This window comes from Nicotiana tomentosiformis, chromosome 9 (genome assembly GCF_000390325.3).
Source record: "Nicotiana tomentosiformis chromosome 9, ASM39032v3, whole genome shotgun sequence".
NCBI classification, from domain to species: domain Eukaryota; kingdom Viridiplantae; phylum Streptophyta; class Magnoliopsida; order Solanales; family Solanaceae; genus Nicotiana; species Nicotiana tomentosiformis.
The window spans coordinates 30,019,867-30,041,261 of NC_090820.1; positions in this window are offsets into that span (position 1 = coordinate 30,019,867).

The following is a 21,395-nucleotide window of genomic DNA, read 5'->3' on the forward strand; positions in this document are numbered from 1 at the left end:
GGAGAGGTCTATCACTCCGGGTATTCCCCTCGGAGCACTATCCACTGTCCGGGAAGAACCGAATACGATCTCGTTATCGGCCTCCCTATCTTGAGGCAAAGCAGCCTTGCCTCCTTCTGGGTCGGAAGCTTCGGCTAATGCTCCCTCATCGACCTCCTCGAGTCGAGGTAATTCAGGTTCAGCTCTCACCAGTTCGGGGGCCCCTCAAACCTCGAGCCCTGACCATACACGGGCCACTAGTTCAGAGTTCTCTTCTTCTTCTTGTGACTCATCCCTGAGTCGGTGGAATGAGTCCGAGGAGGGCGCCCGAGCACTGGTGCTACCCTTAGGTTTATGCACCAGACTTCTTTTTGTTTTCTTCTTTTCTGAGCTCGGAGAACTCGGGGTCCTCTTCCTTTTTTTCTCATTACCCTGCCTCGGAGCAGGGGACTCGAGAGGCACATCCTTATCACCGGATGGAGGCCTCATAGCAATATCCTTGGGAAGACATGCAAAAGAAAACAAAATTAATAATAACTCAACTACACGAGGAAGAAAATCAAATATTATTAAATAAGAAAAGGAAACTTACCATGTGATCGGGCCTTCCACCGGCCCTTCGACAGTTCACGCCACGCGCGCTCGGAATAGGGTTTTTGTGACAAGAGGTTCTTGACCCACTCCTTGAGTCGAGGAACAACATTCGGCATTTAAACAACAGTTGCACCACAAAACGTCGATAAGAAAAGGGGAAAAGAAAAGAAAAATAAACGAAATCTTTAAGGAAAAATTATACTTATGTTTCATGTTTCATTTCTCGAGAAATGGTATGTCCTCGGCCGAGATTAAATCTGAGGTCTTCACTCGAATGAATCAACCCAACCAGCCTTGGTCTCTATCCTCGTCTATGCTCAAGAATGAGGCCTTACTGGCCTGACGGGCAAGCTTTATAAATCCCTTTCGATATATTCGGCGACTGTACAAGCGCATGAGATGATCGAGGGTGAAGGGACACCCCTCGATTCTGTTTACGAAGAAGAAGAGGAGAATTACTACCCTCCAGAAAGAGGGATGGATTTGACCAAGGGTCACCTCATACCTCTTACAAAAGGCGATGATGACCGAGTCCAAGGGGCCCAACGTAAAGGGATAAGTTCAAACACTTAAAAAACCCTCCACGTGGGTAGTAATCACTTTCTCAGGCGTGGGCACCACCACGTGTTTATCAACCGAGTTGCAATCTTCTTTGACTTTAGAGAAGAGACCGTCGGTGATCAAGCATTAATATCTCGAGACTGGTTCGCATCGACTCGTTACCGAGGAAGTCATTTCAACCTTGAAATCGGCACCGGTCGAGCACCCACCAGGAACAAACACTTCAGGGTGAGGTTCAACCGCTTATTCCTCACCGGCCGGCCGTGATAAAGAGGCAGTTTCTTTTTGTGAAACTGTCTTAGAAGTTTTCGCCATTTTTTCTGAATAGAGATGGAGAAGAGGATGTTAAAAGGTTACGCTAATGATTTGGAATGAAGGCAAGTGATGATTCTTGCAAAAACCTCAAGAAATCTGGTACGAGTGTTAGAGAATGCAAAGTTTTTTTAAAGAACAAGAGTAGAAGAAGTTTAAACGTAAAGTTTGAATGGATGAAGGATGGAGTATATATAGTATTCAAACGACGGTTCAAGGTCTCTAGCGGCCGACAAGCGACTAACGAACATTTAATGCCATTAAGATGTGACTGACGAGACGTTTCGTCTGTTTTTGTCATTTTTCAAGCGAAATATCGAGATCAGGATCAGGGGCTGATATCATTTCTCGTCATTTACACTCCGAAACCGGGCACATCTATTGCATGACGGATCAGAACCGAAACAGAATGGGTTGAATATTGACCCTGGATTCCGTCTAACTTAGGTACGAGATTAGAACATGCACCTGCAAAGATTACCGAGCCCGTGATCTCGAAACTGACTCCTACTCCGAATTAGCTCGAGAAAACATCATCGAACCAACATAACGGAAGGCCGAAATATCTGTAATCCGTCGCGCATCACGGTGGGAATCTCGGCAGATATCAATGAAACCGCTTAATTGGCAAATCAAGAGGGTTTGTTTTACCTTATATAGAGTTGTACCTAAAGTAGAATTCCGCTACTATATAAAGGGGGTCTCATTATTTGTAAAGGACATTGCAACATGCATCCCAAAAATATTATAATATTGTTTTCTATCTCAAAGCTACTGTTCTTCTATATTTGATATTATTTGAATATTATTCAGTTCGAGTGAGGTCTATTTCTTAAGGATATAACTGTTCAAGTCACACGGTTTGAATTTACTTTATTATTGTTTGCTTTACTTATAGTTCAATCTATTTGTGTCAAATTGATTCACTTATCCTTAAAATTACTTATAAATTTAATTGTTATCCGATTTTGAGAGTAAACAAGCAAATTAATGATAAATTGAGTAGTAGGATACAACAATAATAACAACAAACTCAATATAATCTCATAACTAGAGTCTAGGGATGGTAATGTGCACACATACCTTACCCCTATTTTGATAAGATAGAGCGGTTATTTTCGATAGACTCTCGGCTCAAAAAAAGATGAAAAAGAAGAAGCAGTAGCAACAAGTAACAACACCAACAAAATAACATAAAAATCGAAGTACATCAAACAACCAGAAAATAAAAAAATACAAGACTAAGACTGATACTACTTGTCAGGACAAGGGAGGTAAACCACCAACAAGATATGTGTCATGTTTGGATTTATTAAATTTGGTACATATACCGAATGCGAGAACATAAAAAGCCTTTAAGACATTGTGTAGTTCATTTCCTCTCGGAATTTCCGATTATAAGGAAATATTAAAAACGAAGAGCTACATGCAAAGCCGTAAGGAAATTGTCAATAAATATCTATTGCGTTTGTTTTAATAATTAATGAGTTGACGTCGGATTTAGCTAGAAATTCCACAAATTGATTACGATCTAATCATTTCTTAGTTTAACAATGTAACTAGTGGCATCGACAGTCCAGCTGTTATAGTTACATATTATAATGTTAAACTCAAGAATGGAACCACTCAAAGTGGAAAAATAGGCAAAAACAAAATGAAATGCATTGAACGTACGTTTTGCTCATAGATTCTAACCTCATTTTGCCGCTGTTTTGGCATTAGCTCTGTATACGAGTAAAAACCGAACTCATAATACACTCCGGCCTCCAATAAGGTAAAATGAGTTCGAGATACGATTGCGAAGGATCAGAATCGAAGCAAAGGTCTCACCGAGTCAGAATCCGAGGGCACGTTGTCCGCCTTCGAGAATATTAGGGTCATGATTCGAGATCGATCCAAATCCTGAAAGACATCGGAGAACATTGTCGGGCAATCAAGCACGACCAGCAGAAGACCGTAATATCCGCGATCGGATGGATATCACGGCGTGGATCTCGACGCATATCGATTAAGAACCGACAATCAGTTAAACAGAAGATTTTTACCTTTCATAGAGTTGTACTTAGAATAAGATTCTCCTACTATATAAAGGGTGTCTGATAATTCATTAGGCGCATTGTAACACGCATTCCAAAGCAATATACTACTATTTTCACTATTATTGTAAGCTTTTCTTTAGTTCGTAAAAGTTGTCCGCTGTGAGCCCGGATCGAGAGTGAATACTTCACTAAGGCTGGAATCCTCCTCCTCGCGTGGTTTGAATTTACTATATCTTTACTTGTCCATTCTAACTCAGTTTATCATTTTGTATTAAATTTTTCCGTATATCCTTAAAATCACTTACAATTGTAATTGTTATCCGAGTTTAAGGATAAATAGTTTGGCGCCCACCGTGGGGCTAAGGATAATAGTGGCAATTTGATATAAATTTCCATAAGATACCCTACTCACACTTGTTCTTTGAAGTGTCTTTGATTTCAGGTAAAAGTTTGAAATGTTGAACTCCAAATCTGCCCCTCTAAACATGGATGCTGAGTCTGGCCACCATGGCGAGAACAATAATATGGTGCCTTATAACGAGGTGCCCGATGCCGATCCTAACGGAATTCCGGCCGCGGACCTGATCGACGCCAACTCACATATGGCAATTAACACAAATTTACCTACCGATCCTGAGAACAGCATCCGCTGGGGAGTCCGATCGGTGGCCCAAAATGCTCGTGATGGTGAAGGAGATGGGATCAACTTACGGGTGATCTTCGGCATACTGCAGGCTCATCAGGTAGTGATAACCCATTTACAGAACTAAAGTCGCGCTCCTAGTAGAGTTGAGCCTGAACCGTCCTGGGAAAACACTCGCAGAAATGAACCAGCCACATATAGGCCAAATGAAGCTGAACCCAATACCAACCTTAAGATAATAAAGATGCCCGCAGAATTGACAAAACGGGTAGAAACGGGAGAAAATAAAATCAAAGCCAACGACAAGAAGGTGGCGACCTACAACTCCAGGGTCGACCAAATCCCTGGAGCACCACCTATATTGAAAGGCCTAGACTCTAAATAGTTTGTTCAAAAACCTTTTCTTGCGAGCGCAGCTCCAAAACAGATCCCGAAAATGTTCCGCATGCCAGAAATTCCTAAGTACAACGAAACAACTAATCCAATTGAACATGTGACCTCGAATCTGTCCTACTGAAAATGTTCGGAGAAACCTTGTCAAAAGGAGCTATGATATGGTATCACAACTTGCCCCCCAATTCTATTGACTCATTTCCTATGCTTGCAGATGCTTTTGTAAAAGCGCACCCCGGAGCCATCAAGGTCGAGACTAGGAAATCGGACCATTTCAAGGTAAAGCAAAGAGATAATGAGATGCTTAGGGAGTTCGTGTCAAGGTTTCAAATAGAACTGATGGACCTACCACCGGTGGCACACAATTGGGCCGTTCAGGCCTTCACCCAAGGATTCAATACTCGAAGCTCATTGGCTTCATAGCAGTTGAAGAAAAATCTGGTAGAATATCCGGCTGTAAGTTGGGCCGTTGTGCATAACCGATACCAATCAAAAATTAGGGTCGAAGATGATCAGTTTGGGCCCCTTCCAGGTCTGTTTGTCTCGTCCGAGCTAGTGACAGATCCAAAAGAGACATTGGTCTTGAACCAAGGTCAAGTAGAGATTGGTATCAATCGTATTGTCACGACCCAAAATTTCCCACCGATGGGACCGTGATGGCGCCTAACATTTCACTTGCTAGGCAAGCCAAAGTTAGAAAATCGTTAAACCAATTCCTTATTTCCATTCCGTAAATAACAATAATTAACTAAGATAAAATATAATAAGTACGGAATATTATAAAACTGTATTAATTACTATCATCTGGATATGGAGTCAAAATTCACGAGCATTCGAGAATTTTCTACAAGTAATAGTCAGAAAGAAATACAACTGTCTGAATGAAAGAAATAATAGAACAGAAAAGATAGACGGGGACTTCAAGGTCTGTGAACACCGACAGATCTACCTTGAGTCTCCGGACAACGGACTAATAGCAAAATCTCGATCAACCCGAGCTGGTATCAAAATCTGCACAGAAAGTGCAGAGTGCAGTATCAGTACAACCGACCCCATGTACTGGTAAGTGTCGAGCCTAACGTTGACGAAGAAGTGACGAGGCTAAGGCAAGGCACCTATAAATCAACCTGTACAATTTAACAATGTATATGCAAATAACATAAATGAAGAACTAAACAGGAAATGTCCAGAGGGGAACATACTGAGGGGAATATAAGATAAAGAACTACAACAGAATGATCACTGGAGCAGTCAATATACCATGAATCAACAGGAATAATGAATACAGTAAGGAAAAATGCACGACATCATCTATCGTGTTTTTACTCTCAATCTCATCATAAAATTAATAGAAACGGCACGGCATCACCCTTCATGCATTAACTTTCATATCATGGAACGATATCACCCTTCGTGCATTAACACTCACAATATGGCACGACATCACCCTTCGTGCATTAATACTCACAATATGGCACGGCATCACCCTTCGTGCATTAACACTCTCCCTTACCATAATGCAATGCATAAATAACAACATGGAGATAGAATAACAAGTACAAACCTTACTTCAATATTTAGTTCCATAATATCAATCTCAAATTTGAAATAAAAACTCAATTATCACCAGAAAATCCGTAAACATGATAAGAACGATAAATTGAACAACACTAGTATAACACGTAGCAATTTGGCATACGAATAAGACAATATAAGAAAAACAGAGAAACATGGAAAACAGGTAAATTGGCGGCGCATAAGTACTCGTCACCTCACATATACGCCGCTCACATGAATTTCACTTAGCAAGTAATCTAAGGTTCCTAATTCCCTCAAGTCAGGGTTAGACACAACACTTACCTAGCTCTAAAGGTCACTTAATTCTCAATCACAGCTTTTCCTTTGAAATTTACCTCCAAACCACTCGTATCTATTCAAAAATGACTCAATAATATCAAATATTGCTAAAGGTATCAATTATATTGCATAAATTAAATTTTCCAAATTTTTCTCCAAAAGGTCGAAAAATCAACCCCGGGCCCGCTTGGTCAAAACTCGAGGTTCAGACCAAAATCCTTTTACCCATTCACCCCTGAGCCTGAATATGTAATTAGTTTTGGAATCTAACCTCAAATTGGAGTCTAAATCCTCAAATTTTCGAAATTCCTAGTTTCTACCCTAACCCCTAATTCTACCATGAAACTCTAGATTTTAGGTTGATAATTCAAGAAATGTAATGGATAATTGAAAGAAAATGGTTTAGAATCACTTACCAATACTTTGGGGAAGAAAATGACTCTTGAAAATCGCCTCTACCCGTTTGGTTCTTGAAAAATGTTGAAGAAATGGCTTAAACCCGTGTTTGGAGTCTGTTTTAAGTTACTGGACAGGCCTTTATCACATTCGCGAGAGGCATGTCGCGATCGCGATGCACAGTGGCCTAAGGCCTTTGCGTTTGCAAGTCTTTCTACGCATTCGCATAAGGCATCCCCCCAAGCCTTCGCGTTCGCGACCCAGTGGACGCGTTTGCGTAGAAGAACATGACCCCCTCCCCCAGGTCCCTTAAACTATCGCGTTCGCGTAAGACATATCGCGTTCGCGAAGGGTACCACCCCTAATGCTTCGCGTTCACGAAGAAGAAATTTCCCCTGCCCCCATTTTACCTTTCGCGTTCGCGACACTACTTACGCAAAGGCGAAGAAGGGCACACCAGAACAGCTGTTGCAGCAAATATCTCAGATTTTCTAAGTGCAAATCACCCCGTAGCCTATCCGAAACTCACCCGAGCCCTCGAAGCTCCAAACCAAACATGCACATAAGTCTAAAAACATCATACGGACCTGCTCGTGCGATCAAATTGCCAAAATAATACCTAGAACTCCGAATTTAGCACCAAATCGAATGTAATTCTCAAGAACACTTTAAAATTACTATTTTCTCAACCAAAGGTCCGAATCACGTCAAATCAACTCCGTTTCTCACCAAATTTCTCAGACAGGTCTTAAATATCATAATGAACCTGTACCGGGCTCCGGAACCAAAATACGGATCCGGTACTAACAATGCCAAACATCAATCAATTCTTAAAAATAATTAATTTTCAGACTTTTAATTTTCATCAAAAATTCATAACTTGAGCTAGGGACTTCCGAATTCGATTTCGGGCATACGCCCAGGTCCCATAATTTGATACGGACCCACCGGGACCTTTAAAACATGGATCCGGGTCTGTTTACCAAAAATATTGACCGAAGTGAACTAAAATAAACTTTAAAGGTAACAATTCTTATTTTCATTAGTTTTCAACATAAAAGCTTTCCTGAAACCTGCCCGGACTGCGCATGCAAATCGAGGAGGGTAAAAATAAGATTTTTATGGCTTAAAAGTGTAGATTCGAGTTCTAAAATATAAGATGACCTTTTGGGTCATCACAATCTCCACCTCTAAAACAACCGTTCGTCCTCCAACGGACATAGAAAAGTACTTGGGCTGGTGAAAAGGTAGGGATATCTAATCCGCATATCGGACTCAGACTCCCAAGTAGCTGCCTCAATAGGCTGACCTCTCCACTACACTCGAACGGAAGGGTAAATCTTTGATATCAACTAGCGAACTTGCCGGGCTAGAATTGCCACCGGCTCCTCCTCATAAGTCAATTCCTTGGCTAACTGGACAGAGTTGAAATCTAACACATGGGACGGATCACTGTGATACTTTCGAAGCATGGACACATGGAATACCGTATGAACAGCTGCTAAACTAGGTGGTAACGCATTCATGTAAGCCACCTCTCCCACTCTCTCCAGAATCTCAAAAGGTCCGATATATCTAGGGCCCAACTTGCCCTTCTTTCCGAACCTCATTACACCCTTCATGGGTGATACCCGAAATAACACTCTCTCTCCGACCATGAATGCAACATCACGAACTGAGCTGTGCGGAGTCGATCATGAATAATCTTGAAGTTATCCAAGGCATCCTGTACTAAGTCTGTGCCCAACAACCGAGCCTCTCTCGGCTCGAACCACCCAATTGGCGACCGACACCGCCTACCATATAGTGCCTCATAGGGAGCCATCTGAATGCTCGACCGGTAGCTGCTGTTATAGGCGAACTCTGCAAGGGGCAAGAATTGATCCCACGATCCTCCGAAGTCTATAACACAAGCGCGGAGCATATCCTCTAAGATCCGAGTAGTACGCTCGGACTGCCCGTCCGTCTGAGGATGGAATGTTGTGCTCAACTCAACCCGCGTACCCAACTCACATTTTACTTCCCTCCAAAAGTGCGAGGTAAACTGCGTACCTCGATCAGAAATGATAGACACAGGCACACCGTGAAGACGGACGATCTCACGAATATAAACCTCTGCTAACCGCTCCGAGGAATAGGTAACTGCAACAGGAATGAAGTGCGATGACTTAGTCAGCCTATCCATAATAACCCATACGGCGTCGAACTTCCTCTGAGTCCGTGGGAGTCCAACAACAAAGTCCATAGTGATACGCTCCCACTTCCACTCAGGAATCTCCATCTGCTGAAGCAAACCACCGGGTCTCTAATGCTCATATTTTACCTGCTGACAATTTAGGCACCGAGCTACGTAAGCAACTATATCTTTCTTCATCCTCCTCCACCAATAATGCTGCTGCAGGTCCTGGTACATCTTGGCAGCGCTCGGGTGAATAGAATACCGAGAACTGTGAGCCTCCTCAAGGATCAACTCACGAAGCCCATCCATATTAGGCACAGAAATACAACCCTACATCCTTAAAACTCCGTCATCTCCAACAGTAACCTGCTTGGAACCACTGTGCCGCACTGTGTCTCTAAGGACAAGTAAATGAGGATCGTCATCCTGTCGATCTCTGATGCGCTCAAACAAAGAAAACCGAGCAACTGTACAAGCTAGAACACGGCTGGGCTTAGAAACATCTAACCTTACGAACTGGTTGGCCAAAGCCTGAACATCCAATGCAAGCGGTCTCTCACCAATTGGAATATATGCGAGGCTACCCATACTGACTAACTTTATACTCAAAGCATCGGCCACCACATTGACCTTCCTGGAATGATACAATATGGTGATATCATAGTCTTTCAATAGCTCCAGCCACCTCCTCTGCCTCAAATTGAGTTCCTTCTGCTTGAACAAATACTTCAATCTCCGATGATCAGTGAATACCTCACATGGCATGCCGTAATGATAGTGCCTCCAAATCTTCAGTGCGTGAACAATGGCTGCCAACTCTAGATCATGAACATGGTAATTCTTCTCGTGAACCTTCAGCTACCGTGAAGCATATACAATAACCTTGCCACCCTGCATCAATACCGCACCCAGACCAATACGAGATGCGTCAGAATATACTGTATAAGTTCCTGAACATGTAGGTAACACCAATACCGGTGTCGTGGTCAAAGTAGTCTTGAGCTTCTAAAAGCTCGCTTCACACTCGTCTGACCACCTGAATGGGGCACCCTTCTGGGTCAATCTGGTCAACGGGGCTGCTATGGATGAAAACCCCTCCACAAATCGACGGTAATAGCCCGCCAAACCCAGGAAACTACGGATCTCTGTAGCTAATGTGGGTCTAGAACAGTTCCGGACTACCTCAATCTCCTTAGGATCCACTTGAATACCCTCTGCTGATATAACGTGACCCAAGAAAGCAACTATACCAAAACTTGCATTTTGAGAACTTAGCATATAACTGACTGTCTTTCAGAATCTAAAGAATGATCCGGAGGTTCTTCTCATGCTCCTCTCGACTGTGGGAGTAGATCAAGATATCATCAATAAACACAACCACAAAGGAATCCAAGTAGGGTTTGAACACCCGGTTCATCAAATTCATGAATGCTGCTGGGGCATTTGTGAGCCCAAATGACATTACTAGAAACTCATAATGCCCATACCGAGTCCGAAAAGCTGTCTTAGGAACCTCGAATGACCTAATCCTCAACTGATGGTAGCCAGATCTCAAATCAATATTTGAAAACACCTTGGCACCCTGAAGCTGATCTAATAAATCATCAATCCTCGACAATGGATAATTGTTCTTGATGGTGACTTTGTTCAACTGCCGATAATCTATACACATCCTCATCGATCCATCTTTCTTCTTCACAAACAACACAGGTGCACCCCAGGGCGAGACACTAGGTCTAATGAAGCCCTTATCAAGCAAATCTTGCAACTGCTCCTTCAATTCTTTCAACTCTGGCGGGGCTATGCGATATGGAGGAATGGAAATAGGCTGAGTGCCTGGAGCCAAATCAATGCAGAAATTAATATCCTTGTCGGGTGGCATCCCCGGCAGGTCTGCAGGAAACAACTCTGGAAACTCACGAACAACTGGCACCGAATCCATGGAAGGAACCTCCGCACTAGAATCATGGACATAAGTCAAATAAGCTAGACACCCCTTCTCGATCATATATCGAGCCTTCACATAAGAGATAATTGTGCTGGCAGAATGGCCAAGATTCCCTCTCCACTCTAATCGAGGCAACCCCTGCAAGGCTAAGGTCACCATCTTGGCGTGACAATCTAATATAGTATGATAAGGTGATAGCCAATCCATACCCAGTATGATATCAAAATCAACCATGTCGAGAAGTAGAAGATCTACACGAGTCTCAAGATTCCCAATGGTGACCACACACGAACGATAAACACGATCTACAATAATAGCATCTCCCACTAGTGTGGACACATACACAGGAGCACTCAAAGAATCACGAGGCACAACCAAATAGGAAGCAAAATAGGATGACACATAGGATTAAGTAGATCCCGGATCAAATAGAACTGAAGCATCTCTACTGCAAACTGAAATAGTACTTGTGATAACAGCGTCAGATAACTCAGCCTCAGGCCAGACCGAGAAAGTATAACACCGTGGCTGGGGCCCACCACCCTAAACTATATCCCTAGGACGGCCTCTAACTGGATGGTCTCCACCTCTAACAGTCTGGCCTCTACCTCTAGCTGCCTGACCCCTACTTCTGGCTGGCTGAGCAGGTGGTGCAACAACTGGTGCCGGAACCATGGCACGAGAACTCTAATGTTGTGAGCTGCCCGTTGCTCAAGGACAAAATCTAGAAATGTGCCTCGGATCACCACAAGTATAACATAACCTCGGCTGATGTGACTGTTGACCCTGAAACTGACCCTGTCGACCTGAATAATCACCCTGATAACTTTGGAGTGGAGGTGCACTAATAAGAGATGGTGGTGTTCTGTAGGCTAGCTGGTCGGAATAATGCATCTGAGGGCCATGACCACCTGAGGCACCATGGGATGCCTGGAGTGCTGAATAAAATGGCCTGGGAGGATGGCCTCTACCAAAAGGACTCCTGCCTCTAGATGAGGCACCTATGAACTCACCGGAATGACGAGGTCTCTTGTCAGACCCCTGACCTCCCTGAGTAAGAACCATTTCGACTCGTCTGGCGACATTAGCAGCTCCTAAAAAGAAATCTCACTCCCAGTCTCCTTAGCCATTTGCAATCTGATAGGCTGAGCAAGTCCATCAATAAACCTTCTCACGCTCTCTCTCTCGGTGGGAAGCAGAAGAATAGCATGACGGGCCAAATCCACAAAACGGGTCATCATACTGAATAACAGTCATACTACCCTGCTGGAGATGCTCAAACGGACGGCGACGCTCCTCTCTCAATGTGATAGGTAGAAACTTCTCTATGAAGAGCTGAGAGAACTGGTCCCAAGTAAGAGCAGGCGACCTAGTTGGTCTGGTCAACAAGTAATCTCTCCACCACTTATTGGCGGAACCAGTCATCTGAAATGCAGCAAAATTGACCCCATTGGTCTCCACTATACCCATGTTTCGTAGAAGCTCGTGACAACTGTCAAGATATTCTTGGGGGTCCTCTGAAGGAGCACCACTGAAGTGAACAGGAAAGAGCTTGGTAAACATGTCCAATCTCCATAAAGCCTCAGAAGACATAGCTGGCCCATCTTCGACCTGTGTTGCAATAACCGTCTGAACTAATCTGACTGGCTGAGCTGCTGGAGCCTGATACTGGGGAGTTATCTACTTCAGAGCGGGAGTGGTAGGAGTCTGGGCTCCTCCTCCAGCCTGAGAGACTGCTGGTGCCATGGGAAATGCGCTAGTCTGGGCTATACTCTCCATAAGGCCCACCAAACGGACCAAAGCGTCCTGAAGTACTGGGGTGGCAATGAACCCCTTCGGAACCTGAGCTGGTCCGGTAGGAACAGTCTGGGCTGGAACCTCCTCGTCAATCTCTATCTGAGGCTCCACTGCTGGAACTGCTACTCGGGCTCTAGGATGAGCCCTGCCCCTGCCTCGGCCTCGACCTCTGCCCCGCGTAGAAGCTGCCACTAGAGGCTCTGGCTGATGCTCAGCTGAGGAAGCAGTACGTGTTCTCGCCATCTACGAGAGAATAAGAGTAGAAGAGTTCAATCAGTATTGAGAAAGCAAAATCGCACGACAAAGAAGAATAGAAATGAAACTTGTTTCTAAACTTCATAGCCGCTGGAAGATAAGCACAGGCGTCTCCGTCCCGATCCTCCAAACTCTACTAAGCTTGCTCGTGAATCGTGAGACCTAGGCAACCTAGTGCTCTGATACCAACTTGTCACGACCCGAAGTTTTCCACCGACGAGACCGTGATGGCGCCTAACATTTCACTTGCTAGGCAAGCCAACGTTAGAAAATCGTTAAACCAATTCCTTATTTCCATTCAGTAAATAACAATAATTAACTAAGATGAAATATAATAAGTACGGAATATTATAAAACTGTATTAATTACTACCACCCGGATCTGAAGTCACAATTCATGAGCATTCTAGAATTTGCTACAAGTAATAGTGATAAAGAAATACAACTGACCTTGAGTCTACCTTGAGTCTCCGGACAGCGGACCAATAGCAAAATCTCGATCAACCCGACCTGGTATCAAAATCTGCATAGAAAGTGCAGAGTGCAGTATCAGTACAACCGATCCCATGTACTGGTAAGTGTCGAGACTAACCTCGATGAAGTAGTGACGAGGCTAAGGCAAGGCACCTACAAATCAACCTGTACAATTTAACAATGTATATGCAAATAACAGAAATAAAGACCTAAACAGGAAATGTCAGGAGGGGAACATACTGAGGGGAATACAAGATAAAGAACTACAACAGAATGATCAGCAAAGCAGTCAATATACCATAAATCAACAGAAATAGTGAATACAGTAAGGAAAAATGCATGGAATCACCCTTCGTGCTTTTACTCTAAATCTCACCATAAAATTAATAGAAACGGCACGGCATCACCCTTCGTGCATTAACTCTCATATCATGACACGACATCACCCTTCGTGCATTAACACTCACAATATGGCACGGTATCACCCTTCGTGCATTAACACTCACAATATGGCACGGCATCACCCTTCGTGCATTAACACTCATAATATGGCACTGCATCAACCTTCGTGCATTAACACTCTCCCTTACCATAATGCAATGCATAAATAACAACAGAGAGATAGAATAACAAGTACAAGCCTTATTTCAACGTTTGGTTCCATAATATCAATCTCAACTTTGAAATAAAAACTTAATTATCACCATAAAATCCGTAAACTTGATAAGAACGATAAATCGAACAACACTAGTATAACATGTAGAAATTTGGCATACGAATGAGACAATATAAGAAAAATAGAGAAACATGGAAAACAGGTAAATTGGCGGCGCATAAGTACTCGTCACCTCACATATACGCTGCTCACATGAATTTCACTTAGCAAGTAATCTAAGGTTCCTAATTCCCTCAAGTCAAGGTTAGACACAACACTTACCTCGCTCCAAAGGCCATTTAATTCTCAATCACAGCTTTTCCTTTGGAATTCACCTCCAAACCACTCGTATCTATTCAAAAATGATTCAATAATATTAAATATTGCTAAAGAAATCAATTATATTGCATAAATTAAATTTCCCAAAATTTCCTCCAAAAAGTCGAAAAATCAACCCCGGACCCACTTGGTCAAAACCTGAGGTGCGGACCAAAATCCTTTTACCCATTCACCCCCGAGCCCGAATATGTAATTAGTTTTGGAATCTGACCTCAAATTGGGGTCTAAATCTTCAAATTTTCGAAATCCCTAGTTTCAACCTTAATCCCTAATTCTACCATGAAACTCTAGATTTTAGGTTGATAATTCAAGAAATGTAATGGGTAATTGAAATAAAATGGTTTAGAATCACTTACCAGCACTTTGGGGAAGAAAATGACTCTTGAAAATCGCCTCTACCCGTTTGGTTCTTGAAAACTGTTGAAGAAATGGCTTAAACCCGTGTTTGGAGTCTGTTTTAAGTCACTGGACAGGCCTTTATCGCATTCGCGAGAGGCATGTCGCGATCGCGATGCACAGCGGCCTAAGGCCTTCGCGTTCGCGAGTCTTTCTACGCATTCGCGTAAGGCATCCCCCCCAAGCCTTCGCGTTCGCGACCCAGTGGATGCGTTCGCGTAGAAGAACATGACCCCCTCCCCCAGGTCCCTTAAACTATCAAGTTCGCGTGAGACAGATCACGTTCGCGATGGGTACCACCCCTAACGCTTTGCGTTCGCGACTAGTCCTTCCTGTTCGCGAAGAAGAAATTTCCCCTGCCCTCATTTTACCTTTCGCGTTCACGACACTACCTACGCGAACGCGAAGAAGGGAACACCAGAATAGCTGTTGCAGCAAAAATCTTAGATTTTCTAAGTGCAAATCACCCCGTAGCCTATCCAAAACTCACCCGAGCCCTCGAAGCTCCAAACCAAACATGCACATAAGTGTAAAAACATCATACGGACCTGCTCACGCGATTGAATTGCCAAAATAACACCTAGAACTCCGAATTTAGCACCAAATCGAATGAAATTCTCAAGAACACTTTAAAATTACTATTTTCTCAACCGAAGGTCCGAATCACGTCAAAAAATCTCCGTTTCTTACCAAAATTTTCAAACAGGTCTTAAATATCATAATGAACCTGTATCAGGCTCCGGAATCAAAATACGAACCCGGTACTAACAATGCCAAACATCAATCAATTCTTAAAAATAATTAATTTTCAGACTTTTAAGTTTCATCAAAAATTCATAACTTGAGCTAGGGACCTCCGAATTCGATTCCGGGCATACGCCCAGGTCCTATAATTTGATACGGACCCACCGGGATCGTCAAAATATGTATTCGGGCCCGTTTACCAAAAATATTGACCGAAGTCAACTAAAATTAACTTTTTAGGCAAATCTTTTTTATTTTCATTAGTTTTCAACATAAAAGCTTTTCGAAAACCTGGCCGGACTGCACACGCAAATCGAGGAGGGTAAAAATGAGATTTTAAGGCGTAAGAGCACATATTCGAGTTTTAAAACATAAGATGACCTTTTGGGTCATCGCACGTATAATGGTGATCGTAGGGGTAACAGGTCTGGACGAAACCCTGTGAGAAGTGAAAGGAGAAGCTATCGAGGTCAAAATAACCGTGGACTCATGAGTAAAACATTTTTGACGGGCCAATCGGGCCAAAGAAAGTGCCGAGGTTATCAGAGTACAACTTCAATGTCGATTTTGTTGTTATTGTATCTACCATCGGACGCATCAAAGACACCAAGTGGCCTCGACCTATATAGTTTGATCCAGTCCAAAGGGATCCCAACTTAATATGTAAATATCATGGAACTCACATCCACAGAATAGAGGATTGCCGATAATTAAGAGATAAAGTAGCTCGGCTATTCAACAACAGACATCTCCGAGAGTTCCTGAGCGGCCGAGCCAAAAAACATTTCCGGAATAGAGATTTTCGTAAGTAGATCGAGGAGGAGGAGCCTCAGCACATCATAAACATGATCATCGGTGGGGTCGATGTTCCCTAATGATCGATGTTAAAGCGCACCAACGTATCCATCACGAGGGAAAAACATTCTCGAGATTACATACCAAGAAACATTGTCTTTCAATGACGAGGACACTGAAGGCATCGTACAGCCTCACAACGATGAATTGGTAATATCTGCACTAATAAATAAATCTCGAGTTAAGTGTGTGTCAATTGATCTAGGTAGCTCGGCCAATATCATTAGATCGATTGTCGTGGAACAAATAGGTCTACAAGACCAAATCTTGCCCATAGTCATGATTCTAAACAGATTCAACATGGCATGTGAGACCACTAAAGGGGAGATAACATTACTGGTGAACATCGCTGGAACCATTCAGGAAACAAAGTTCTGTGTGATCGAAGGAAACATGAGGTACAATGCTCTGTTCCAGAGACCATGGATTCACAATATGAGGGCCGTATCCTTGACGCTGCACCGAGTGCTGAAATTCCCGATGCCAAGAGGGACCAAAACAATTTATGGAGAACAACTGGCCGTAAAAGAGATATTTGCGGTCGACGAGGTGATCACGATATCCGCACTTTATACATCGAAGGGTCTAGGTCCGGTGGCCAGAGACGAAATCAAATAGTAATTACCGATACATGCCTCGATTGAGCCGGAGAAGTAGGGGACGGATGAGGACGATGATGACAAAGTTTCTAGGTCTTTCATAGTCCCTGATGATTCTGACGCCCCCAAATCAACAGCCAAAGAACTGGACCAAGTCATATTAATCGAACACCTGCCTGATCGTAAGGTACACCTGCACACAGGGCTAAGTCCCGAGCTTAAGAAAAAACTCATTCAATTCCTTATATATAACATAAATTTTTTCACTTGGTCCCACCTCAATATGACAGGGATTCCGCCAGAGATAACTACTCACAATCTAAGCTTGGATCAGAAGTTCCATACGGTCAAGCAGAAAAGGATGCCTCAGTCCGAAGTCAAGCATGCATTCATCAAGGATGGGGTATCTAAACTCCTTAAAATAGGGTCCATCCGGGAGGTTATAAAGACTTAAACAAGGAATGCCCCAAGGACTCTTTTTCTCTACCAAACATAGATCGCATGATCGATGCCATCTCCTACTCCGGGTACAACCAAATTGATAGACCCGGACGACCAGGAAAAATGCCTTTCAACACTAAATACGGTACCAACTGCTATACGGTACCACTTATCAACGCCTAGCAAATCGAATGTTCGAAGAACAAATAGAAAAATCAATGGAGGATTACATTGACGATATGTTGGTTAAGTCCCTCCGAGCAAATGACCATTTGAAGGAAACCTTCAATATATTAAAGAAATACAATATGAAGCTGAACCTGAAAAAATGCGCATTCGAAATCGGGTCCGGGAAATTCCTCAGATTTATGGTGTCCAATTAGGGAATTATATTAATCCCATTGAGGACATCACCATTGTGGATATTTTCAAGACCGTTCTAAGGTTAACCGGGCGCATAGCCGCTTTGGGTCGATTCATCTTGAGGTCCTCCGACAAGAGCCATCGATCTTCTCACTATTGAAGAAGAAGAATAACTTCTCATGGATCCCGAAGTGCCAACAAGCCTTCGAGGAACTCAAATGATAACTCTCGAGCCGACCTTTGCTTTATACTCCAAAGGCAGACGAACAATTGTACTTGTACTTGGCGGTATCCGAGGTAGCGGTAAGTGGAGTCCTTGTCTGGGAAGAGGAAGGTACGCAATTTCCTATATATTATGTTAGAAGAACCCTAGGCGAGGCCGAAACTAGGTATCCTCACTTAGAAATATTGGTGCTCGCTTTGCTAAGGGCCTCTAGGAAGCTAAAACTATATTTTCAATGTCATCTCATATGTCTTGTGACTACTTACCCATTAAGAAACATAATGCATAAGCCCGAGCATTCGGGGTGATAGGCCAAATGGGTCGTGGAGATCATCGGGTACGATATCAAATATCGATCCCGAACCGCCATCAAATCTCAAAGGCCTCCATCAAATCTCAAATTTTGCCGGACTTCGTGGCCGACTTCATACCGGTCCTAATTCTTGTAGTCGAGAAGGAGTTATTGAACTCGGGGACATCTTCCGAAATCTGGACCCTCTTTACGGATGGTTCCTCGAATGAAAAGGGGTTCGAATTTGGCATCGTATTGAAGCCACCTACGGGTAATATAGTTAGGCAATATATTAGAACTGTATAATTGACTAATAACATAGCCTAGTATGAGGCCATGATTGAAGGTCTTGAACTGGCTAAAAGCCTGGGGGCCGAGGTGGTCGAAGCTAAGTGTGACTCTGATATCGCCCAAACTCGCACCTGTAATTTAGGTTGCGAGGCAGTCGATGCAATAATAAAAACCCAACGCGAGTCAGGGTCAATTCCACAGGGAGCTTGATGTGGGATTAGGTATATACCTAGTGTGAATGTATGACGTGCCTAAGATTACACTTCCACATTTTCAATTGTTGTTTCTACTTTTACTTTTATGCTAATGCTTGTAATTGTAAAGCCAAGAGACAATGTTTTGGTTTTGGTTGTTTTTCAAGTTATAAAAGATCTAGGGTTGCGACTTCTGCCTAGTTGGTTACCTAACAGATTTATATCTTTAGGGCATGTTTGGTTTATCGGGATACAATATAGCAATCACACGTAATTACTCACTCTATACCTCTCGGTAGTTTGAGTGATTTTTCCTATTTTGGCTTTATCAATTCCAAATGGGTATCTCACGAAACAAGTGATAAATGCTCAAGTCGGGTCTTACTATCTCTAGATTCGACCCTTTAATTGGGGCTATCAATTTTTTGAATTTACCCCAATTTCTTGTTAGCCAAGATTTCCTAGACTTAGTCTCACTTTCTCAAGTATAGACTAAGTCAATTAGGCATGAATCAATATTTGCAACCATCAATCCTCAGATTCAAGCAAGAACTAGGCAAAATATCATATACCCAATCATAAATAAGCCCTAAATCAATCACCCATTAAGTACCTATATTAGGGTTGGGTCACAACCCTAGCTAAGGGTTTAGCTATTCATGGAAAATGAAGAAATTAAAGAATAAACTAAGATAAAATGCATAATAATTGATTAAGGAAAGAAAATCTAATGTTTAAATGCTAAAGTAGTACAAAGTTACCCAATACAGTAAATAAAAACAACTCTAAGCGGTCAGGTGCACCAAACTTAACCTAAAAATAATAAAGAGATCTATTTATATCCAGCTGAAAATATCTGAAAAAATTACCCTTGCGAAGGTTGTGAGGCTGCATAATTTTGTGTGCGGTCTGCACTTTGATACTGACTAGCCATGTTGTCTTTCTGCGGTAGCATAAAAGTGAGATGCGGCTGCACTTCCTCTAATTGCGCGGACCGCACATTTCTAAGTGCGACCGCACTCTTGCTCTTGGACTGGATATGGGCTTCATTTTGCGGACCGCACATTTATGAGTGTGGCCGTATTTTGGCATCCCGCGACCGCACAATAATAATGCAGTCCGCACATCTTCAAGCTACCAAACTACAAGTCTCTGAATCTAGTCTTCTACGGTCCGCACTCTTTGAAGAAATTCTATCAGTGCATCTTCAGAGTTTGCGGCCGCACACAGTATTGTGCGGTCCGCACTATAGCCATTTTTGCCTTGTTTTGGTTCTTGTCAAATCTTACTCCTTTTTGAATTTATTTTCACTTCTTTGGCTCGTTTTCCAATATTCCTGCAAGAAAGCACATTTTATTAGTTCTCGGGAATACCTTTAAGTATTTTTGAGCTAAACCGTAAGTAAAAGAGAGCAAATAAGTGGTCAAAATCCCTACTTATCAACTCCCCCAAACTTAAGTTTTTGCTTGTCCTCAAGCAATTAAGACAATTTCCCACCTCCACTAGAAAAGGGCTATTTCAGCTGGCCTAAGTTGAATCAAACATAAATCAATTGGGATCAACAATTACCCACACACTCATGAATCATTAACAAGTCAATGATTTGAATGTTAAAGCACAAATGGCTCTAATGTGACGCTTGAGCATCAAGGGTTGACTTTGTTGATCAAGGAAGCTCTCACTTTCATGCATGTCACTGTGGATCCCATACTCCTCCTCCTATACTCTCCGGAAGCTCATCTCACTCACGAATGAAGAACTCAATTCAATGACTCGAGAAAGATTCGCTCATCACTCTCAAAAGAATGTCACAAGCCCGGCTCTGAGTACCATATGCTTACCCCTCATGTAGATCACCACTAATGTAAGCTTGCTCGGCTTGAAATCACGTAGGGCTTTTTCGGCATGTAATGAAATCTTTTGGACTAAGGAGGGAAATATCGGAATAGAATTGGTTCATCTTTCCTTTAGCACTTCATATTCTCTTTTTGGATCTTATTTTGCTGACTCTTTGAGTCATTTTCTTTTCCTTTAGGGGGATTAAAGAGACTTGACATCACTCTTTATTTGTCATGTTATTCATACTTTCCTTCTTTGTTTTCTCCATGCTTTGAACTTTTGCTTTCTTTTGCATCTTTTCAACCATTTCACATTATTCACTTTCTTTTTGTGTGTTTTCTTTTGTTCTTCCTTTCTTTTTCTTTGCCTTTCCTCTTCTTCATTTATTTTCTCTTTTTTTGTGCCTTGAAACCATATTTAAACTCCTCGTCTCTCCCCCAAACTTGTTCTTTTGCCATTTGAATCACATGAGTGGTAAAGAAAGTTCGGGTGCCAAGAGAGAGTCACTATAAAACAGGTAAAGGCTTGTAATGTGGTTATCAAATAAAAAGGCTTTAGGTTCAAAAGGGTTTACTAAGGTTGATATCACTGGTGGTCCATGGAAGGTTCAAAACGGTCAAGGAACTCCTACAATCACTTCTCAAGCCAGACTAACTTAGAATTTCACCTAGAAATACATTCGAGGCAAGTTCTAGACCACTCGCACGGGTACTTGTACTTGTAACAAAATACCTCACC